Source organism: Dendrobates tinctorius, unplaced genomic scaffold, assembly GCF_039654945.1.
Source record: "Dendrobates tinctorius isolate UK_male_01 unplaced genomic scaffold, ASM3965494v1 ptg000016l, whole genome shotgun sequence".
Classification (NCBI taxonomy): domain Eukaryota; kingdom Metazoa; phylum Chordata; class Amphibia; order Anura; family Dendrobatidae; genus Dendrobates; species Dendrobates tinctorius.
In genome coordinates, this window is record NW_027361684.1 from 60,961,016 (window position 1) to 60,986,455 (window position 25,440).

General features: G+C 45.3%; 1 protein-coding gene across 1 annotated transcript in view; it reads left to right on the top strand.

Moving 5' to 3' along the window:
- The window catches only part of LOC141080679 (uncharacterized), a 59,805-nt gene that overhangs the window by 3,788 nt on the left and 30,577 nt on the right, over window positions 1–25,440 (top strand). The gene's annotated exons all lie outside the window — the stretch shown is intronic.

Genomic DNA, 25,440 nt, shown 5'->3' on the forward strand with positions numbered 1-25,440 from the left:
AAACAAGATGCTAGTTGTTAAAAATCGAGTTATTACAGTAGGCCTTGGTATGACTATACTAGGCCGTGGTATTTCACATATGACTATACTAGTAGGCCCAAGGCCTACTATACTCATATTTGAAATACCACTGCCTAGTATAGTCATTCCAAGGCCTAGTGTAATAACTCTAGTTTTACCAACTAGAATCTGGTTTCATGAAAAACAAACTGTTGAAACTTGTCTTAAAAATAAGTTTCTTTCTAGTTTCACCAGTTTGTTTTTTGTGAAACAAGATGCTAGTTGTTAAAAATCGAGTTATTACAGTAGGCCTTGGTATGACTATACTAGGCCGTGGTATTTCACATATTACTATACTACTAGCCCCAAGGCCTACTATACTCATATTTGAAATACCACGGCCTAGTATAGTCATTCCAAGGCCTAGTGTAATAACTCTAGTTTTACCAACTAGAATCTGGTTTCATGAAAAACAAACTGTTGAAACTTGTCAAGTTTCACCCGTTTGTTTTTCGTGAAACAAGATCCGAGTTGGCAAAAATCGAGTAGGCCTTGTTATGACTATACTAGGCCGTGGTATTTCACATATGACTATACTAGTAGGCCCAAGGCCTACTATACTCATATTTGAAATACCACGGCCTAGTATAGTCATTCCAAGGCCTAGTGTAATAACTTGTAAGTTGGAATCATCCACTCAATGCTGACTTGTATTCCCCATGGACTTTCATTGGGGTTGGGTTTTGAGGGTTGTGTTTTGAGAAAATCACATACTTTGTTTTCAACTAGTTGCACAATTTTCTCTTGAAAAAAAATGGTTTCCTGATTCATGGCCTGCAGCTTTGCTCGTTCCAATATATTTCACGCAGACTAGCAATGTTGCATTTTAACTCATGTGTATTTACCTGCCCAGGTGTGTGAACATCAAAAAATTCAGTTATACATGGGAAGTTTTTTATTTATTTGGAGTTTTAAAAATATAGTGCACTCAGTAATGGTATCAAATAAGGTTTTTTATTACCATAAACAAACAAAAACATTACACCATTTCATCTTGCCAGTGCACCCGTCCTACATCAGAAATAAAGTAGGCCGCAAATTGGTCCCTCATTTGGCCAACTTCAACGGATGACCTGAGAGTGTGCTGAGTGAATTCAGGCAATGGGTTAGGAGCATCATCGTCCAGTTCAAAGGTCGGGTGCTCTTTAGCCATCACAAAGTTATGTAGAACCACACAGGCCTTCACCACCTCATCGACTGTTTCAAGTTTAAGATTAATGGCCGTGCCCAGAATTCGCCATCTGGAAACAAGAATCCCAAAAGCACACTCGACAGTTCTTCTGGCCCTGGTCAGCCTGTAATTAAATATTTTTTTGGTGTGGTCCAAGTCCCGGCTGGAGTAGGGTTTCAGTAAGTTTCCGCACATTTGAAAAGCCTCATCGCCAACCATTACAAAGGGCAGTGGCGGAGCTTCGGTGTGAGGAAGAGGCCGTGGCATAGGGAAATTAAATTGGTTGCCATACAACCTCCGGCCCATGTCTGAGTTTTTAAAAGCCTGTGAGTCATTACCACGGCCAAATGCTCCAATGTCCACTGCTACAAACATACATCCGGCATCCGCAATGGCCATGAGTACTATTGAAAAGTACTTTTTGTAATTATAGTACTCAGATCCCGTTCTTTGGGGTTTGATGATCCGTATGTGTTTACCATCAACAGCTCCCAAACAGTTGGGAAAATTGCATACTGTCCAGAATTTGTCAGCAATTTCCATCCACTTTTCAGCGGTGGGCAGGGGCATAAATTCTGGGCAAAGAACATTCCAGAGAGCCCGGCAGGTGTCAGCAACAATTCCAGACAAGGTAGAGATTCCAATACGGTACTGGAAGTGTAGTGAAGATAGGGTTTCTCCAGTCGCCAGGAATCTGTGAACAGACAAAGAAGTAAAATTAATATTTATGTATATTATTTTAAAAAACTATAAAATAAAATATTAGTACATTCACGAAAACTAATTACCCAAGGTTTTGAATACTAAATTTTAAAAAAAACCATCAGACCGCACCCCTTGGTTTTTAAAACATACCGTAATGTCACCAGTAGCCGTTCCTCAGGAGGAATCGCACGACGGAGCTGTGTGTCCTGTCTCCGGATGGATTGTTGGACACGAGCAAGCAAATCCAAGAAACTTTCGTGGGACATCCTGATATAATCTGTAAATTTCTCCGGGTTTGCCTGTAGCTTACTGTAGAGGGTGTGGTATGCCCCACGGCTCTCCCGGAGTTCAACAATCGGATGTATCCACATACGCCGCCGTCTTCGCTGCCTCTCTCTCTTCCTTTGTTCATGGCAAGCAACTGCATACGCCTGAGCCATCGCGATGTCCAAATCCAAGTTGAAGTGAAAACTCTTCCAGCGCAGATCCATGGTCACGAGAAGAATCAAGCAAATGTGAAGAATACTGTAGACAGGGTCTATATATATTAACATACCACACCCACAATGAAGTCCCATTGGTCTTGTGTGTTGTTGAATGGTTGTTTTTTCTTTTTTGTGGGGTTTTTCCAAAATCTGTAAAAAAACGCAAACGCACAAAAAACGCATACAAACGCGCAAAAACGCTGCGTTTTTTTCCTGCATGCGCATTAAAATGCTGGAAAAAAACGCAGCGTTTGTATGCATTTGTATGCGTTTTTTTAATGCGTTTTTTTGCGGGAAAAACGCGCTGCAAAAAAAAGCAAGTGTGAAACTAGCCTTAGAATAGTGCATACAGTTCTGGTCTCCGGTGTATAAGAAAGACAGTTGAACAGGAGCGGGTGCAGAGAAGAGCGACCAAGGTTATTAGAGAACTGGGGGGTTTGCAATACTGTTGATTCTGCCGCACTAGGGTGTGGCCCGTCTTAATTGTCTGTGGCCAAATTGGATCTTTGGTAGAGATTGTACGTGCACGGAGAAAAGAATACACAAGACAAGGTGTATCATGTCAGTATGATTCTTCTCTGTCTTTAATCCAAAAATGAACAGCTTTTATACAGAGTTTGTGTTATTACATCATGGGTACATTTCTAAATTATTATTTACCGTTCCCATGCCGCTACATATCACTATGTACGTTTCTGAGTTACTGTTTACTGTTCTCATATGCTACATAATCACCGTGTACATAAGTATTGTTCTTTAGCCCGATCCACCCTTGTCCACCCAGTATTGCGGTATTACATGAAGCCTAGGTGGGTCCTACACAGAAATAATTCAGCAGAAAATCAGAAGTATCTTAAAGCAACATGATCCTAATATTCAGCAAAGCGTTTATATAGTGTTACAATTTTGATTCTTGTATATATTCATGTGCCATATATTCTCCCCTTAACAATACCAAGACAGGTTATTACACTTGGGGTTATATAGTTTGGAAAAATGATCTTATTACAATGTATAAATATATGCGGGGACAATGCAAAGACCTTTCTAATGATCTTTTTACTCTTAAGGCCCCGTCACACACAGCGAGATCGCTAGCGAGATCGCTGATTTTGCAATGCCACAGCAATCTCGCCAGTGAGATCGCTGTGTGTGACGGGGATCAGTGACCGGCCCCCAGCCGGTTATCGCTGATTTGTCCTGGGCCGTTTTTTTATCGCTGGTCTCCTGCTGGACAGCACGCATCGCTGCGTGTGGCAGTGAGAGACCAGCGATCAGCGACGCTGGACGCTGGTTTCCAAGGTAAACAGCGGGTATCCAAGAGTCGCGCGGCTCTTAGTTACCCGCTGTTTATATTGGAAACCAGCTTGCTCGCTGGTCCTGATCGCTGGAGGGGCTGTCTATGTGACAGCTCACCAGCCATCAGCCTAACGATGTCCCAGCGATTCCATCCATGTCGGATCGTTGGTGAGATTGCTGGGACATTGTTATGTGTAACGGGGCCTTTAGACATGTGACGGGGACAAGAGGGAATACTCTACATCTGGAGGAAAGACGATTTAGGCCGGGGTCACACTAGAGAGGAATACGGACGAGTGAGAGGCATTAAAAGCACGCATTACACATGGACAAATGATTCTCTATGGGGTAGCTTCCAACAGCCGTCTATTTCTCGGCCGTTTTCTACGGTCCGTGCCCATCGCAGCATGCTGCGATTGTCAGCGTACTACGGCCGTAGTACGCCAATGCAAGTCTATGGGTGCGCAAAAAATACGGAGTACACACGGAACACACGTGTGACTTGCGAGAAATACGCAGGTCTTTTGGCAGGTGACAGGAAATGGGCCAATCCATCATCAGGAAGCTTAGACATGCAAATGAACTCAAAAACCACACCAGACATCCAGGAAGTACGCCTCTACAGAGTACATCAGCGTCATGGTGTCATATTTCCTCAACATGGAGATGCTTATTGTATTAGTGCAGGAGCAGCCAGAAATCTGGGACCAACGTGATGCCCATTATGCCAACCGGGCAAGAAAGGAGGCGTCATGGAGGCGCATATGTCGCCAGATGTTCCACGATTTTGGTGATCGGACTCGTGAGGAGCAGCAGCAACTGAGTAAGTACAACCCAAAAACTGTATAAAATTACCTCACATCAAAAAATGCATATAGAATCAGCCCCCCCCTTCCTGTGCTTCTACTTTTTTACTCATGAGGCGGGTAGATTTTGATGTGACCCATGGTTTAACACTGCCATAATTTGTCCCAGGCCACAAGCTCCTCATCCTCCTAGCCAACCAAGTTAGTAAGTGTAGTTACTTGATACTTGAACTACTGTGACCCTGTGTATCTGGCCTGGATGCCCCAATTATATATGCCACCTTGGGTAGAAAGCACACACCAGAAGGCCACATGCCTAGGCTACTGTTAGCAAATGTGACATATCAAATATGTGAAATTGAGAATATTTCCTGTCACATTGCAGTGGAAGATGTGATGAGATGGTGGCGCAGCATCCGAGACCAATACAGGTGGGAACGTCAGCAGCGGTCCAGGAGTGGTGATGCAGGCCACCTAAAGCATAAATACATTTATTATGACCGCCTCTCCTTCCTCACCCCTATTCTGGATCTGAGACCATAAGTATATACCTCACACCACATTACACAGATACTTTACAGGGCCAAAAATATTGATTATTTTTTGGCTCTGTTCTATTTCATAACAGAACTCACTCCAACCTTACAGAGAGAGGAACTGGCTCAGATACAGAACCCATCATTGATCCTGTAGGGGATGAGGTGGCTGGCCCATCTTCTCCCCTTACAAGAAGCATGGGTGAAGAATCCTCGCAGGAAAACCCAGTGCATGTGCCACAAACCCCCCACCACCAGGCCCACATCCGCAACCAGGACCGTCTGCTGCTGCACCATCAGCCATACTGGAGGAGCTGGGCAACATGAGCAGCAGCCCAACTGCCCAGATACGGGACTCACCACAGCCTGCTGGACCATCCCGGCGAGGAAGAAGAAGGCACCAGATCCCTGCCCAGAAATACACGTACAAATGTGGACACTGGGGTCCTCAACTATTTGGCTAGAGTCAATACAGATGATGGCGAGGAGGCATACTCGCGCAGCCTGGCCCTTTACCTTTGTGCCCTTTCCCGTGAGGTGAGGCTCTGTATTCGAGGATGTTTTCAGATCCTGCTTGATGCTTGCACACACCCCAATACCCCATATGAATTATTTGAATATCTGGAGAGGTGGCAGCTTTCACCCAGAAATCTAATGCGCCTTAGACACCCCACACACATGCTTGCTCAAGCATGCTCTGAGGATGCTCAAATACGTGGGCCTACACCTCACCCCCTTCCTCCCCCTACCCAACCTTCCCAACAGCAGCCATATATGTCTGCCTCTAGCCAACCTCACCAATATGGCCACTTGTTCCCACCCAGTGTTGGAGGCTTGTCCCAACCTGATTGGGGACGACATGGATATATTGGTGGGTATGAGACACGGGCCTACCAGACCCAACAAGATGCCCCTCTTCAGTCCCACTATGGCCAGTACCCACAGCAATCCCAGGAGGCAGTACATTACCCACATCATGGGCAACAGTATGCCCCCACACAGGGCGATGTTGGGCAAAGTAGCCAGCAGCAACCACAGGCTGGTCTTCCGCCTTCTCCTTCCCCAGCTTTCCACAATTTATAATTTAGCCATTTTGGTATGGCATAATGTTTTGTTTTTATTTTTGTCTGTATGTGTGCAAATGTTATTTTGAACAAATGTTGACATCTGCAAAAAGGCCAATTTTGCCCATTGCCACAGTTCTCATATGGCAATAATATGTTTGGATTAAAAAAAAACAACAAAAAAAATAGGCAAAAGTTAACATTTGTCTACTACATTTAACGTCTCTGTGTCAATTATAAAAAACAGTGTCAGCATACCAACATACGCTTACCAATGCAAAAAAACACCCAAAGAATCATAAGGGGTAGAAATATATACATATAGACACACATAAACCAAAAAATTATAACATAGACAAAGCATGCTCTTGCCAAGAAGTTTCACCCTCAGGTGAGATAAAGTAATTTGTGAAAATATCACACACTTTGAGCCCAGAGAGTGGTCTACGTTGAGGGTTGATAGGTTGTCTCGCCCTACGCACATTGTCCAACCCACGCACAACACCAGCAGAGGAGGAACAGTCATGTATCCTGGTGAAGTTATGAAGAACCACCGAGGCTTTAACTACTTCATTAACATTTTGTTCACTCAGCTGAATGGCAGACTGGAGTACCCGCCATTTGGCACAAAGAATGCCAAAGGAACACTCCACCAGTCGCCGAGCACGTAATAGGCGCAAGTTGAAAATTCTACGCTGGTGGTCAAGGTTGCGCCGGGGATATGGTCTCATGACATTGCGCGCTAACTGAAACGCCTCATCTGCCACAAGGACATAAGGGACAGATTCTTGAGTGGAGCCTGGTAGCTGGCGTGGTGGGGGTAGATCCAACTGGTTGGTGCGTAGCCGCTGAGCCATAATGGAAGTATTGATGACTCGAGAGTCTCCCGTCCTTCCATAGGCCCCAATGTCAACAATTATAAACTTGTATTGAGGGTCGACCAGAGCCAACAATACAACAGAAAAGTATTGTTTATAATTGAAGAATTGGGAGCCCGAGTTCGGCGGCTTAAGCACCCGGATATGTTTGCCTTCAAGGGCCCCAATACAATTAGGAAAGTGGTATTCCTCCTCAAAGTCCCTTGATATCGTCAACCAGTATTCCATCCTGGGCTCGATCATGACAAGTTGATGTAGTCTTGACCATATTTCACTACATGTCGACCTGACTATGCCAGAAATGGTAGATCTTCCAATCAGAAACTCATGGTGGAGGGCGGTATAAGACAGGCCAGTGGACAGGAAGCTGAAGAACAACAGAAAAGGGACATTTTAGAATGCACAAATTAAAAGAAAAACAGGTACATACATACCAAACTTGTTAGGATTTCAGATCTACTAATAAACACATATTTGGTTGCACAATGACTAAGTGATATTCAATACATATTACACGTAACATTCTGGTCTGTAAGTTTCAACATATCTGGAATAAGATGAGGGCATTAAAATTAGTCCATGAAGCAATAAATACATACTTTTGGCAACACATCATGAACATAGAGAATGTGGTTGTGTAGTACATACCGTAATGTGAGTAGAAGTCGCTCCTTTGCAGATATAGCTTTGCGCATCCTTGTGTCCTGAAAGGTTATCCCAGGGCACACTGTCTCCAAGAGTCGATCAAATGTTGCATGGCTCATGCGACAATATTGGTAGAATAGAGGCGGTGAAAATGACCTCTTGTGAGTCGTTGCCTCAAAAGTGGATATACCCACATGCGTCTCCTCCTCCGCGGATCCACTATCACTGGGTATGGTTGACCAAAGCAGCGTGACAAAAGCCATTTGAAGAGAACCTGCTCAGTTGTGTTGAAAGTCAGACTGTCTGCCATGTTGCACATACAACAACAACACACCTAGTGAAGGCAAGGTCACAAATGGACAGAATGAAGGCAGCCACCTGTTCCTGAGGCAATAAATAGGGTGCAGGCTAATGATTTAAATAGTTAGCAGGCCTGAAAACCGTTAAATGTCCATTTTGCAAGCCTGCGAGAAAATCTCGCCATACGGACTCCATACGGATTACATACGGATTTCATACGGATGCTGACATGCACAAAATACGCGACCACACCTTGCTTACGGATGACATACGGAGCACAATTTAGGGGTCATTCATCCGTATTACGCATGTAAACTATGGACCGTATTTTGCGCCGGATAGTGTGACCCCGGCCTTAAGCATACTCACAGACGCGGATTCTTTACTGTAAGAGCAGTGAGACTATGGAAATCTCTGCCGTATGATGTTGTAATGAGTGATTCCCTACTAAAATGTAAGAAGGGACTGGATGCCTTTCTTGAAAAGTATAATATTACAGGTTATATACACTGGTCTCCTTGATATTGCATTGATCCAGTGAACTAGTCTGATTGCCGTATGTGGAGTCGGGAAGGAATTTTTTTCCCCAATGTGAAGCTTTCTATTTGCCACATGGGTTTTTTTTGCCTTCCTTTGGATCAACATGTTAGGGCAAGTTAGGACAGGATATGGGTTGAACTAGATCGACTTAAAGTCTCCCTTCATCCTTAATAACTAAGTTACTATGTTACTGTGTTACTATGTTACTCCCTCTCCCATTCTCCTAAACGCTGTGATCACTATCGATCACGGCATTTAGGGTATGTGCACACGTTGCAGATCTGCAGCAGATTCTCCTGCGGTCTACAGTATCATTATAATCAATGTAAAACAAAAAGCACTGTGCACATGCTGCAGATTTTTCTGTGCAGATTTGCTGCGGATTTGAATCCAAAGCATGTCAATTTTTTGTGCTGAATCTGCAGCGATTTTACACCTGCTCCATTATAGAAATCCGCACAAAATCGGCAGAAAATCAGCAGGAAATCTGCACTAAATCCACAGGTAAAATGCAGGTCATTTTATCTGCGGATTTAGCAAAATCCGAGCCGAAAAATCCGCATCAGAATCCGCAATGTGTGAACATACCCTTAGGGGATTAAATAGCCCAGGGTGGTGTGTGCACCACTCCTGGCCATGACAGCCAAAGCTCAGATATAACTTATGCCAAGCTCCTAGGGGACAATCATGTGAGCACAGCTCATGTGCCTGCATGATCGCCATGATGTAAACTTACGTCTTTTTGTCGGAACCCCTTCCCGATCGTGACGTAAACTTGCGTCAAATGTCACGAAGGGGTAAATTTAGCTAGTTCTATGTAAGCAAAGCTTTCCTTCTCTTTGCATATAAAGTTTGCCAAAACCCAGTCCTAGTTATCAACCTTCAAACAGATCTTTTCTATGCAGTATTACGCAGTTGCCAATCAATTCTGTGCTATAATTTAAAGTTTGAGTTTTTCATTGACAGAGAGGGGGTTGAGTACTTAAACTATTAATCATTAGACAGCCCAAATGATTATTTTACTCTATTACTTTTTCTCTTTGGTAAAGGAGCCATCTAAATGAGCCATCTATGTATTGCTTAACCCTTCAAAGTTTTAGAGATCTACTGTAGAGATCATAAGTAGGACAATAATTTATATGAGGTGTCATTGCACCATCCGGGCAAACGTTGTAGCTGCAAGCACATCTTAGAGCAATAAATTACAAAGATTTCTGGATGTCTGTACTAAATATTTATGTGTCTCATGCACTGAGTGCAGAACAGCCTTCAAGCTATCATATTTAGAATTTCATCACATTTAGATGGCTAATTTGGTAAGTAAGGTAATTTTGCAGTTTTCTAGCAAATGAAGCACAGTGAGATGTAACTTAGCAAGCACTACTTACTAACGCTCTTAATATGGTCTGATCTAAATTTTCCCAAATACCCAATCTGTCATATTATCACACTGGTCTAGTGGATTCATGGCATTTGTTTCACTGGAAACTGCCAAAGGATAGTAGATGGACACCTGGGTATATTGAGTTGTGAATTGGCGTTGAAAAGAAATTATCATGAACACAGCTTAATGTGCCAACCGAATTTTAGTAGATAGTATAAAAAGCTGTAAACACTGCAATTCCTGAGGGTCGTGTAAGAATTTCACCCAACTGTTGGCATCTGTCCGTACTATAATTCTGGGATAATGACATGAGACTATATCCAAACGAGCCTTAATCTCAATGCTTAATGGCATGACTGTCAATAAGCAAGTTGTGATACATAAAAAACAACAATGCAGTCTTTTGAGACAGTGCTAGTTTATGGTACAATATAATAGAATTTATGAACAATAGAACATTGGCACGAAGAGTCGTACACAATGTGAATTGTGCAGAAATACAATATAAACCAGCTTATTCTTGCAATAGCAGATACCTGCATTTTACAGGTTACAATCGATATACTATATTACAAAACGAAGCTCTATAGAATGTATTGCTGTGTCAAATATTATATACAAGACTGAAAGTAGTGAGCAAAGTATAAAACAGATCTATTAGTACTAGAGGACAATCCATATGTTTTATCGGCCTTGTGCATTGCTTACTAACGAACACATGCCAGCTAGACCCAATGTAATAAAAAATCCACTAGTACAGTGGGGAAAAAAAGTATTTAGTCAGTCAGCAATAGTGCAAGTTCCACCACTTAAAAAGATGAGAGGCGTCTGTAATTTACATCATAGGTAGACCTCAACTATGGGAGACAAACTGAGAAAAAAAAATCCAGACAATCACATTGTCTGTTTTTTTTTCATTTTATTTGCATATTATGGTGGAAAATAAGTATTTGGTCAGAAACAAAATTTCATCTCAATACTTTGTGATATATCCTTTGTTGGCAATGACAGAGGTCAAACGTTTTCTGTAAGTCTTCACAAGGTTGCCACACACTGTTGTTGGTATGTTGGCCCATTCCTCCATGCAGATCTCCTCTAGAGCAGTGATGTTTTTGGCTTTTCGCTTGGCAACATGGACTTTCAACTCCCTCCAAAGGTTTTCTATAGGGTTGAGATCTGGAGACTGGCTAGGTCACTCCAGGACCTTGAAATGCTTCTTACGAAGCCACTCCTTCGTTGCCCTGGCGGTGTGCTTTGGATCATTGTCATGTTGAAAGACCCAGCCACGTTTCATCTTCAATGCCCTTGCTGATGGAAGCAGGTTTGCACTCAAAATCTCACGATACATGGCCCCATTCATTCTTTCATGTTCCCGGATCAGTCGTCCTGGCCCCTTTGCAGAGAAACAGCCCCAAAGCATGATGTTTCCACCACCATGCTTTACAGTAGGTATGGTGTTTGATGGATGCAACTCAGTATTCTTTTTCCTTCAAACACGACAAGTTGTGTTTCTACCAAACAGTTCCAGTTTGGTTTCATCAGACCATAGGACATTCTCCCAAAACTCCTCTGGATCATCCAAGTGCTCTCTAGCAAACTTCAGACGGGCCCGAACATGTACAGGCTTAAGCAGTGGGACACGTCTGGCACTGCAGGATCTGAGTCCATGGTGGCATAGTGTGTTACTTATGGTAGGCCTTGTTACATTGGTCCCAGCTCTCTGCAGTTCATTCACTAGGTCCCCCCGCGTGGTTCTGGGATTTTTGCTCACCGTTCTTGTGATCATTCTGACCCCACGGGGTGGGATTTTGCGTGGAGCACCAGATCGAGGGAGATTATCAGTGGTCTTGTATGTCTTCCATTTTCTAATTATTGCTCCCACAGTTGATTTCTTCACTCCAAGCTGGTTGGCTATTGCAGATTCAGTCTTCCCAGCCTGGTGCAGGGCTACAATTTTGTTTCTGGTGTCCTTTGGCAGCTCTTTGGTCTTCACCATAGTGGAGTTTGGAGTCAGACTGTTTGAGGGTGTGCACAGGTGTCTTTTTATACTGATAACAAGTTTAAACAGGTGCCATTACTACAGGTAATGAGTGGAGGAAAGAGGAGACTCTTAAAGAAGAAGTTACAGGTCTGTGAGAGCCAGAAATCTTGATTGCTTGTTTCTGACCAAATACTTATTTTCCACCATAATATGCAAATAAAATGAAAAAAAAACAGACAATGTGATTTTCTGGATTTTTTTTTCTCAGTTTGTCTCCCATAGTTGAGGTCTACCTATGATGTAAATTACAGATGCCTCTCATCTTTTTAAGTGGTGGAACTTGCACTATTGCTGACTGACTAAATACTTTTTTTCCCCACTGTATGTGACTACTTCTGTTTTGGGGCAAGATATGTAATTTGCAAGCATTCCACATAGTAACATACAATAACAGTCAATGCACAGGCTCATATGGAACAATTGCTCATGTTCAATAACCTACTGAATGAAGGAAAAATGCCTCTGGTATAATTAAGAATAATTCCCCCCACCACTATGGCCAGTGTGAAGCTGTGTCTTCACTATAGTTAAACCTTTTTGTTTTGTTTTTTTGTTTAGGGAAATGACTTAAAATAACATAGAATAAATAATAATAATAATAATAATAATCTTGAGCCAGGAGGCGGAGGTCCAAGTAGAGGAGAAGGTTGACGTGGAGGTGGATGTGGCAGTGTAGGTGAAAGAAGAGGTAACCATCGCTGTTTTTGTGGGAGGGTTGTTTTTGTTTAGGGATATGACATAAAATAGCATAAAATAAAAAAGAATACAAAATAAAAACATCAATGAGGATACAAGAAAAATATTAACAATATTGTCGACTAACAAAATAATGTGTGTCTCTATATTTCTCTATCTACTGGATAACATGATACAAAAATATGTATTTTTCCTGTTAGTGGCGTGGAAGCATGGGGTTATCTGTGTGAGCCACACATTAATTGTAGGTTTTACTGAGAGGATAGTGGAACAGATGATGCATAAGTAAAGAATAAAATGTGATAGGTTAAAGAAAAAAAAGACCAGTTGGAAAACATATATTTGTATATTTATGTCACGTGTTGTTTGGTGTCCCAGGACCAGGGGCTCTTTCCCTGTCCCTAACACTAGGGGAGACCAAGTTCACCCTGCTCCCCAGATTACTTCTGATGGTGAGATGCCATGGCCACATTCCTTGCCTTAGCTCCTGGATCTGCCCTCAGTCTGTACCCTACCCCCAACCAGTGAAGAGGGGAGTAGTAGTGTACCATAGTACACCAATCAGACTAACAAGGTAATATGAACAGGGGTAATGAAAAATACCAAACATACAAATGTACTCACACATATTACAGAGGAATGCATCAGGGAGTGGAGTTTGGTGCTAAACCAAAGTAGGAGAAGAAAGAGAATTATCACACACTCAAAACCTAGCAACAGTCTCCAATAACAACCACCAACAACCACCAGCCATGCAACAAAAGCAACTCTGACAATGAGTGCTAGCCAGGGCCCAGATTATATAGGAGATGGAAGTGGCTAACAGTGCACAGCTGAGAGTCTTATTCCTGAAAAGCTTCCAGGAGCTCTTAACTGAGCAGATTAAACCCTGCACTGCCAAAATAAATTTACACTGTTTAATATCAAGGTGAAGTGCTTCTAACCTGTGCAGGAGTAGGAGAATCAAACTCTGTGGTCTTCTGGATTCTCTCTGTCGCAGAAAACCCATGAGAATTTTTATGTATTAGTCAATTGTCTCTTCAGAAAGGAAGAGGACTAGAACTCTAGTGCCACCTATTTGAAGTAGCAATCCTAAAAGTCAATGTCAACCCTTTAACAAGCCTTGCTACATGACTTAGGATAAAAGCCAAAACCAGAATCTCAATTTGCAGACACTGTGTTTCGGGGTACTGCCCCTTGTCAGTGCAAAATGTGAGCTCTGGTTTGGCTGTGTGAGAGGCGTCTGACTGATATCCAAGAAGTATCGTTTCTCCTTGCGGAGTATATCCAAGAAGTATCGTTTCTCCTTGCGGAGAATGACATGCTAAGCATGCCGAGATGAGGAGACTTAAAGCTGCAATGCTCCTCTTGGAAATATGCAAATTGTCTCTTCAGAGAGGAAGAGGACTAGAACTCTAATGCCACCTATTGGAAGTATAAATCTTAAAAATCAATGTTTACCCTTTAACAAGCCTTGTCACATAGGTGGCACTAGAGTTGTAGTCCTCTTCCTCTCTGAAGAGACAATTTGCATATTTCCCAGATGAGCATTGTGGCTTTAAGTCTACTCATCTCGGCATGCTTAGCATGTCATTCTCCAGCAGCAACCCTGAGACCCCTGCAGCCACCACCCCTGGTGAGCAATAAGGCTCATGGATTATAAGAAACACCACCATTTTATTGCAAACAAGTTGCAAAATACGGTATGTACACTGACTTTGATCTCAGAATTCATTCTTGTTGCTCAGAGAAATGCATTTGTGTTTGAGCACTGACCTAATTTTTCCAGCCATTCTGTAGAGCTCTCTTCAATGATGACTAACACTTGCAAATATTTTTTACCATGGTTGTGAACTCCGATGACCGAGGGATTCCCATTCCCAGCAAATACCTCACTTTAGCTCACTGCCTTTATGTGAATAGGTTCTCCTCTGCTCAGAATCAGATTTACATGATCAATACATTTTGAATCCTGTTTGCTCTTGTCACCAACTTCAACTATTGCTAAGGCCTCTTTCACACGTCAGTGGCTCCGGTACATGTAGTGACAGTTTTATCACGTACCAGAGACACTGACACACGTAGACCCATTCAAATGAATGGGTCTATGCACATGTCAGCGTGTTTTCGTGGACCGTGTGTCCTTGTGCAAAATACACTGACGTCCGTTTTAACATGGACATACGGCCTGCATCACATGCTGCACACGTGCACTCGGAGAACAGTTCACACTGTCCTCTGTACTCATGGACGGTCGCCGGGAAGAAGTGGCTACTGTAAGCGCTGATCCCGGCAGCTGGTGCTGACCGCGGCTGTGATTCTTCTCTCCTGCTCTACCGCCACATACAGTGGTATAGACCGCACTCCAGAGGGGCCACCATCACAGCGCTATTCCACAGCGACGATAGTCGCCATACTTGAGAGCAATTTTACCTATGCTCACAAGTACAGCATCCAGCAATCACAAAAATTCTCTGATGAAGGTCCCATGTTGGACCGAAAACGTTTAGAATAATTATTTTTCTGGATGCCAATAAAATTGATTTTCTTTTTCATCAAAATTTGGTGCTGGTAAAGTGGGAGATTTGTACAAGGTACAAGGGATTTTGAATAAGGAAGGTTATCACTCCATTTAGCAATGCTGTAGTGAAACCTCCACCAGGGGGAGCTGGTGAGGGAAGAGAGGTTATACACTAAGAGCAGCAACCCTGAGCAACAGCACAGGTGCCACAGGTAACGAGAGAGAATAGTCAGACGAACCGAGTCAGAAACTAACAGGAGCAGACGTACCAGAAGGAGCAGCAATACACGTAGTCAAAATACCAAAGCCGAGAGTCAGAAAGCCAGAACATGAGCACAGGGTCCAAAACGTGAGACGAAATACGTGGTCGGGGTACAAGCCAGGGAGTCAGATGCCAGAGAGGGAACGTAACAGCAGAAAGGAATACCAAGAGACGGGGTCAGAAATCAGTCCGGGTCATACACGTGAATATCAGTCCAAGGCAGGAGGATCACCAGGGTACAAGGGTCAGCGGCTCTAAACTGCAAGCTTGAGCTATCACTAACACTGGTCAGCAGGCTGTGAGGGATTGAAATAGCCCAGCTAGCTCCAGAACGAGGCTGAGGAGATTAACCCCCGCATGACCAGTCCGGAGTGAAGACAGCAGAAGATAAACTCCGGACTGGACCATGACAGGACCCCCCTCTCAATGGGGGGCCACTGGACCCCCAGGCTTCCCTGGATGACGAGCGTGAAAGACCCGGACCAACCGATCCGCATGGACCGAAAGCGCCGGCACCCATGACCGATCCTCAGGACCGTATCCTTTCCAATGGACCAAGTACTGAAGTGAACGACGGAGCATACGAGAATCCACCACCTGTTCCACCTCATACTCGGTCTGCCCATCTACCATAACAGGCGGCGGGTGCGAGGGAGACTCATCAGAGGAAGGCACCGATGGCTTCAGAAGCGCTTTATGGAACACATTAGGAATCCGTAATGACGGAGGCAACCGCAGGCGAAAGACCACAGGATTAATCACCTCTAAAATCTCATACAGACCAATAAACTTGGGACCCAACTTAGCAGAGGGAATTCTCAGCCTTATGTTTTTGGTGGATAACCATACCTTATCCCCCACCTGATAAGTCGGCCCCACCAAGCGTCGTTTATCTGCAAAAAACTTATATTTGCCCTGAGCCTCCCCAATGTTTCTCTGAACTTCCCTCCAAACCTCCTCCAACCGCAAAAAGGCTGAATCAGCCCCTGGACACTCCGAATCTAGTCTGGAGAATTCACCAAAATGAGGGTAGACTGATTGACACGATTATTGAAGGCGAATTCCGCCATAGGTATCATAGAGCACCAATCATCCTGTCTGGATGTGACAAGACACCGCAGGATCTGCTCTAAAGACTGGTTGGTCCTTTCAGTCTGACCATTGGTCTCGGGATGGTAGGCCGATGAAAAGGTTAGACTGAAGCCCAGCCTTTTACAAAAAGCTCTCCAGAATTTTGACACGAATTGCACCCCTCTATCAGACACCACACTGACAGGCACACCATGCAACTGAATCACATGCTCAAGGAATAGCTTAGATAGAGTCTCAGCATTAGGAAGGCCCATTAAGGGTACAAAATGTGCTTGTTTACTGAACCTATCCACAACTACCCAGATCACGGTTTTGCCATTAGAGGGTGGGAGATCGGTAATAAAATCCATGGACAGGTGAGTCCACGGTCTATCCGGAATTGGCAGTGGCACCAATTCCCCGGCCGGCCGGTTGTGGGAGGCTTTAGCATGGGCACAAGTTTCACAGGAGGACACAAAACCAGTGACGTCAGAAGTCAACGAGGGCCACCAGAACAGCCTAGTGATGGCTTTACGAGTGGCCGAGATTCCTGGATGCCCACTCAGAGCCGAGTCGTGGAACTCCCGAAGCACCCTTAACCGATACTGGACAGGCACAAAGAGCTTATTTTCAGGTATGGATGGGGGAGCTAGAGATTGGGCCTCACGAATCTCCTGCTCCAATCTCTGGGACACCAAGACCACCACCACCCCACGCTGAAGAATGGAGGAAGGAGGCTCAGGAGGCGATACCGGATCTAGGCTGCGAGACAAGGCATCCGCCTTCACATTCTTGGAACCTGGTCTGAAAGTGATGGAAAACTGAAATCGGGAAAAAAAAAGTGACCACCTTGCCTGTCTCGGAGTCAGACGTTTGGCGGATTCGATGTAAGACAGATTCTTGTGATCTGTAATGACAGTGATACGATGGACAGCCCCTTCCAAAAAATGCCTCCATTCTTCAAAAGCCAATTTAATGGCCAACAACTCTCGGTTACCCACATCATAATTCTTTTCAGCAGAGGAAAATTTTTTAGAAAAGAAGGCACAGGGTCTTAAGTTAGTTAATGTGGTGGGCCCCTGGGACAACAAAGCCCCCACTCCCACCTCAGAGGCATCCACTTCTACGATGAATGGTTTAGACAAGTCAGGTTGCACCAGTACCGGAGCAGTCATGAAACGTTCTTTTAACAAAGAAAACGCCGCCACAGCTGGAGCTGACCAGTTTTTAAGATCCGCTCCCTTTTGGGTGAGATCAGTGAGGGGTTTGACCACTTGAGAGAACCCCTTGATGAATTTTCTGTAATAATTTGCAAAACCCAGAAATCGCTGAAGACCCTTGAGATCTCTGGGTTGCACCCAATCCACAATGGCCTGTACCTTCCTAGGGTCCATACGAAACCCCTCAGCGGACAGGATGACCCCTAGAAAGGACACTTCTTGAGTAAAAAATGAACACTTCTCCAATTTGGCAAAGAGTGAGTTCTCCCTGAGCCTCTGGAGAACCGCATGAAGATGACCCATATGACTTTGTCTATCAGAAGAATATATAAGTATATCGTCAAGATAGACAACTACAAAACGTCCAATAAAAACGGAAAAAACATGGTTAATGAAATTCTGGAATACCGCTGGTGCAGTAGTCAAACCGAAGGTCATAACCAAATTTTCAAACAGACCCTCAGAGGTGAGAAACGCAGTTTTCCATTCATCCCCCTCCCGCATATGGATGAGATTGTATGCTCCCCTGAGGTCCAACTTAGAGAACCACCTGGCCCCCGACAATTGATTGTACAAATCAGGTATCAGTGGGAGAGGATAAGCGTTTCTTATGGTTATTTTATTCAGTTCTCGAAAATCGAGGCATGGGCGTAAACCACCATCCTTCTTTTTTACAAAAAAGAACCCCGCTGCCACGGGAGAGACAGATGGCCGTATATGCCCTTTACGGAGGCTCTCAGAGATATACTCCTTCATAGCAGCCCGCTCAGGGCCGGAGAGATTGTACAGCCGGGCTTTGGGCAATTTGGCACCGGGAACAAGATCCACGGCACAATCGAATGGGCGGTGTGGTGGTAGAACCTCAGCCTCTTTTTCAGAGAACACATCCTTAAAACCCTTTAGGTACTCCGGAATACCCTCCAGGTTGACGGATGACATAGACACAGTAGCAAGACAATTTTCAGAACACCCAGGACCCATTTAACAATATCCCGGGACCCCCAGTCAATAACTGGGTTATGCCGTTGCAACCAGGGAAACCCTAACACCAGGCCAGCAGGGAGGTTATCCAAAACAAAGCATGACATGCGCTCCTGGTGTAGGGCCCCCACCCTGAGGGTAAATTCTTTAGAACTGAAATGGAGACCATCCTTAGTGAGAGGTGTAGAATCAATAGCCACAATTTTTAAGGGAGTCTCCAACCTAACTGTCCCTAATCTACAGCGAGCAACCAGCTTAGAGTCAATCAGGTTCAGAGATGACCCACAGTCTACAAAAGCCGAAGTATGGAAAAAGCCGTTCTCAAACCAAGTTCCACCTTTAGCAGTACTCTTGAAAAGGAAGAAAAAGGTACCTGAGAGTCTGGGTGACCTCCACGATTATCACCCAGACTCAGCCGCTTGTTAGTCGGAGGACAGGAGGGGCAGTCTTTTTTCCAATGTCCGGGATCTCCGCAGTAAAAACACAATTTTCCATCACGTCGCCGTCTCCTCTCTTTCTCCTGGGGGTTGGTGGCTCCCACCTCCATAGGTTCAGATGGAAGCAAAACATCAGGGTTAGCAGGGAAAAACGGAACCCCTCGCTGAGTAACACCTCTCTCCCGCAGTCTCCGATCCATACGGATAGCCTGAGTCATAGCCTCCTCCAATGAACTGGGAGGTGGATGGAGAGCCAGAGCATCCTTCAAGCAATCCGACAGTCCCTTCCTGAACAGACATCTCAGTGCAGAGTCGTCCCAGGACACCTCAGTGGACCATCGACGGAATTCGGAGCTGTACCATTCGACTGAGTGCTTCCCTTGCCCCAGACCCAAAATAGTGTCCTCTGCCACCCTAACACGGTCCGGTTCGTCATAGATAAGTCCTAGGGCCTCAAAGAACCTATCTACTGACATCCGTTCAGGGGCAGTAGGGGGCAATGAAAAAGCCCAGGATTGGGGACCCTCCCTAAGTAAGGAGATAACAATCCCCACCCGCTGAGTCTCATCCCCAGACAATCGGGGTCTAAGAGAAAACCATAGTTTACAACTCTCCTTGAATATATGAAATTTATCTTTTTCGCCAGAAAATGTGTCAGGAAGTTTAACTGAGGGTTCAGGAGAGTGCAAAATAACATCTACAGAGTCACCTGGTGGACAAACAATATGAGAGGTGTTTCCCTGCATGGTCTTAATAGTCTCAGTCAGTTCTTTCTGTAAGTGGGTCTGAGACATGACAAGGGACTGATGATTCACAGAAAAGTCCTGCGCCATCTGTGTCAAACTGGACACTTGATCTGCCAAGTTATGCAGCAGATCCATGGCCAGAGAAAAAAAAAAAGCAAAATCCCGTTTAAATGTGAGGTTAGTGATAATGTAGTGAAACCTCCACCAGGGGGAGCTGGTGAGGGAAGAGAGGTTATACACTAAGAGCAGCAACCCTGAGCAACAGCACAGGTGCCACAGGTAACGAGAGAGAATAGTCAGACGAACCGAGTCAGAAACTAACAGGAGCAGACGTACCAGAAGGAGCAGCAATACACGTAGTCAAAATACCAAAGCCGAGAGTCAGAAAGCCAGAACATGAGCACAGGGTCCAAAACGTGAGACGAAATACGTGGTCGGGGTACAAGCCAGGGAGTCAGATGCCAGAGAGGGAACGTAACAGCAGAAAGGAATACCAAGAGACGGGGTCAGAAATCAGTCCGGGTCATACACGTGAATATCAGTCCAAGGCAGGAGGATCACCAGGGTACAAGGGTCAGCGGCTCTAAACTGCAAGCTTGAGCTATCACTAACACTGGTCAGCAGGCTGTGAGGGATTGAAATAGCCCAGCTAGCTCCAGAACGAGGCTGAGGAGATTAACCCCCGCATGACCAGTCCGGAGTGAAGACAGCAGAAGATAAACTCTGGACTGGACCATGACAGTACCCCCCTCTCAATGGGGGGCCACTGGACCCCCAGGCTTCCCTGGATGACGAGCGTGAAAGACCCGGACCAACCGATCCGCATGGACCGAAAGCGCCGGCACCCATGACCGATCCTCAGGACCGTATCCTTTCCAATGGACCAAGTACTGAAGTGAACGACGGAGCATACGAGAATCCACCACCTGTTCCACCTCGTACTCGGTCTGCCCATCTACCATAACAGGCGGCGGGTGCGAGGGAGACTCATCAGAGGAAGGCACCGATGGCTTCAGAAGCGCTTTATGGAACACATTAGGAATCCGTAATGACGGAGGCAACCGCAGGCGAAAGACCACAGGATTAATCACCTCTAAAATCTCATACAGACCAATAAACTTGGGACCCAACTTAGCAGAGGGAATTCTCAGCCTTATGTTTTTGGTGGATAACCATACCTTATCCCCCACCTGATAAGTCGGCCCCACCAAGCGTCGTTTATCTGCAAAAAACTTATATTTGCCCTGAGCCTCCCCAATGTTTCTCTGAACTTCCCTCCAAACCTCCTCCAACCGCAAAAAGGCTGAATCAGCCCCTGGACACTCCGAATCTAGTCTGGAGAATTCACCAAAATGAGGGTAGACTGATTGACACGATTATTGAAGGCGAATTCCGCCATAGGTATCATAGAGCACCAATCATCCTGTCTGGATGTGACAAGACACCGCAGGATCTGCTCTAAAGACTGATTGGTCCTTTCAGTCTGACCATTGGTCTCGGGATGGTAGGCCGATGAAAAGGTCAGACTGATGCCCAGCCTTTTACAAAAAGCTCTCCAGAATTTTGACACGAATTGCACCCCTCTATCAGACACCACACTGACAGGCACACCATGCAACCGAATCACATGCTCAATGAATAGCTTAGATAGAGTCTCAGCATTAGGAAGGCCCGTTAAGGGTACAAAATGTGCTTGTTTACTGAACCTATCCACAACTACCCAGATCACGGTTTTGCCATTAGAGGGTGGGAGATCGGTAATAAAATCCATGGACAGGTGAGTCCACGGTCTATCCGGAATTGGCAGTGGCACCACCTGTCTCGGAGTCAGTCGTTTGGCGGATTCGATGTAAGACAGATTCTTGTGATCTGTAATGACAGTGATACGATGGACAGCCCCCTCCAAAAAATGCCTCCATTCTTCAAAAGCCAATTTAATGGCCAACAACTCTCGGTTACCCACATCATAATTCTTTTCAGCAGAGGAAAATTTTTTAGAAAAGAAGGCACAGGGTCTTAAGTTAGTTAATGTGGTGGGCCCCTGGGACAACACAGCCCCCACTCCCACCTCAGAGGCATCCACTTCTTCGATGAATGGTTTAGACAAGTCAGGTTGCACCAGTACCGGAGCAGTCATGAAACGTTCTTTTAACAAAGAAAACGCCGCCACAGCTGGAGCTGACCAGTTTTTAAGATCCGCTCCCTTTTGGGTGAGATCAGTGAGGGGTTTGACCACTTGAGAGAACCCCTTGATGAATTTTCTGTAATAATTTGCAAAACCCAGAAATCGCTGAAGACCCTTGAGATCTCTGGGTTGCACCCAATCCACAATGGCCTGTACCTTCCTAGGGTCCATACGAAACCCCTCAGCGGACAGGATGACCCCTAGAAAGGACACTTCTTGAGTAAAAAATGAACACTTCTCCAATTTGGCAAAGAGTGAGTTCTCCCTGAGCCTCTGGAGAACCGCATGAAGATGACCCATATGACTTTGTCTATCAGAAGAATATATAAGTATATCGTCAAGATAGACAACTACAAAACGTCCAATAAAAACGGAAAAAACATGGTTAATGAAATTCTGGAATACCGCTGGTGCAGTAGTCAAACCGAAGGTCATAACCAAATTTTCAAACAGACCCTCAGAGGTGAGAAACGCAGTTTTCCATTCATCCCCCTCCCGCATACGGATGAGATTGTATGCTCCCCTGAGGTCCAACTTAGAGAACCACCTGGCCCCCGACAATTGATTGTACAAATCAGGTATCAGTGGGAGAGGATAAGCATTTCTTATGGTTATTTTAGTCAGTTCTCGAAAATCGAGGCATGGGCGTAAACCACCATCCTTCTTTTTTACAAAAAAGAACCCCGCTGCCACGGGAGAGACAGATGGCCATATATGCCCTTTACGGAGGCTCTCAGAGATATACTCCTTCATAGCAGCCCGCTCAGGGCCGGAGAGATTGTACAGCCGGGCTTTGGGCAATTTGGCACCGGGAACAAGATCCACGGCACAATCGAATGGGCGGTGTGGTGGTAGAACTTCAGCCTCTTTTTCAGAGAACACATCCTTAAAACCCTTTAGGTACTCCGGAATACCCTCCAGGTTGACGGATGACATAGACACAGTAGCAAGACAATTTTCAGAACACCCAGGTCCCCATTTAACAATATCCCGGGACCCCCAGTCAATAACTGGGTTATGCCGTTGCAACCAGGGAAACCCTAACACCAGGCCAGCAGGGAGGTTATCCAAAACAAAGCATGACATGCGCTCCTGGTGTAGGGCCCCCACTCTGAGGGTAAATTCTTTAGAACTGAAATGGAGACCATCCTTAGTGAGAGGTGTAGAATCAATAGCCACAATTTTTAAGGGAGTCTCCAACCTAACTGTCCCTAATCTACAGCGAGCAACCAGCTTAGAGTCAATCAGGTTCAGAGATGACCCACAGTCTACAAAAGCCGAAGTATGGAAAAAGCCGTTCTCAAACCAAGTTCCACCTTTAGCAGTACTCTTGAAAAGGAAGAAAAAGGTACCTGAGAGTCTGGGTGACCTCCACGATTATCACCCAGACTCAGCCGCTTGTTAGTCGGAGGACAGGAGGGGCAGTCTTTTTTCCAATGTCCGGGATCTCCGCAGTAAAAACACAATTTTCCATCACGTCGCTGTCTCCTCTCTTTCTCCTGGGGGTTGGTGGCTCCCACCTCCATAGGTTCAGATGGAAGCAAAACATCAGGGTTAGCAGGGAAAAACAGAACCCCTCGCTGAGTAACACCTCTCTCCCGCAGTCTCCGATCCATACGGATAGCCTGAGTCATAGCCTCCTCCAATGAACTGGGAGGTGGGTGGAGAGCCAGAGCGTCCTTCAAGCAATCCGACAGTCCCTTCCTGAACAGACATCTCAGTGCAGAGTCGTCCCAGGACACCTCAGTGGACCATCGACGGAATTCGGAGCTGTACCATTCGGCTGAGTGCTTCCCTTGCCCCAGACCCAAAATAGTGTCCTCTGCCACCCTAACACGGTCCGGTTCGTCATAGATAAGTCCTAGGGCCTCAAAGAACCTATCTACCGACATCCGTTCAGGGGCAGTAGGGGGCAATGAAAAAGCCCAGAATTGGGGACCCTCCCTAAGTAAGGAGATAACAATCCCCACCCGCTGAGTCTCATCCCCAGACGATCGGGGTCTAAGAGAAAACCATAGTTTACAACTCTCCTTGAATATATGAAATTTATCTTTTTCGCCAGAAAATGTGTCAGGAAGTTTAACTGAGGGTTCAGGAGAGTGCAAAATAACATCTACAGAGTCACCTGGTGGACAAACAATATGAGAGGTGTTTCCCTGCATGGTCTTAATAGTCTCAGTCAGTTCTTTCTGTAAGTGGGTCTGAGACATGACAAGGGACTGATGATTCACAGAAAAGTCCTGCGCCATCTGTGTCAAACTGGACACTTGATCTGCCAAGTTATGCAGCAGATCCATGGCCATAGAAAAAAAAAGCAAAATCCCGTTTAAATGTGAGGTTAGTGATAATGTAGTGAAACCTCCACCAGGGGGAGCTGGTGAGGGAAGAGAGGTTATACACTAAGAGCAGCAACCCTGAGCAACAGCACAGGTGCCACAGGTAACGAGAGAGAATAGTCAGATGAACTGAGTCAGAAACTAACAGGAGCAGACGTACCAGAAGGAGCAGCAATACACGTAGTCAAAATACCAAAGCCGAGAGTCAGAAAGCCAGAACATGAGCACAGGGTCCAAAACGTGAGACGAAATACGTGGTCGGGGTACAAGCCAGGGAGTCAGATGCCAGAGAGGGAACGTAACAGCAGAAAGGAATACCAAGAGACGGGGTCAGAAATCAGTCCGGGTCATACACGTGAATATCAGTCCAAGGCAGGAGGATCACCAGGGTACAAGGGTCAGCGGCTCTAAACTGCAAGCTTGAGCTATCACTAACACTGGTCAGCAGGCTGTGAGGGATTGAAATAGCCCAGCTAGCTCCAGAACGAGGCTGAGGAGATTAACCCCCGCATGACCAATCCGGAGTGAAGACAGCAGAAGATAAACTCCGGACTGGACCATGACAAATGCCATGCCATACCCTGTGGACAGCGCTTGATTGGTGCCAATTTCATCCTACAACAGGACAATGACCCAAAGCACATCTCCAAATTATGCAAGAACTATTTAGGGATGAAGCAAGCAGCTGGTATTCTATCTGTAATGGAGTGACCAGCGCAGTCACCAGATCTCAACCCCATTGAGCTGTTGTGGGAACAGCTTGACCGTATGGTATGCAGAAAGTGCCCATCAAGTCAAACCAACTTGTGGGAGGGGCTGACCGGAGATGAACTAATGAACGTGGGAAAGTTTCTGAATTTTTTTCCCACTATCATCAGTTCACCTCAAGTCAACAAGGGGACTCCGCGCAACCTCAGTGATGTCCCTGGCCTACCTGAGGTGAACTGATGAGCATGGGAAAAAATTCAGAAACTTTCCACGCTCATTAGTTCATCTCCAGTCAGCTGGGGAGTCTGTGCAGAGATGAACTAATTCATTCTGGCAGTGGTTTACAGCGGGACTGGTCACATT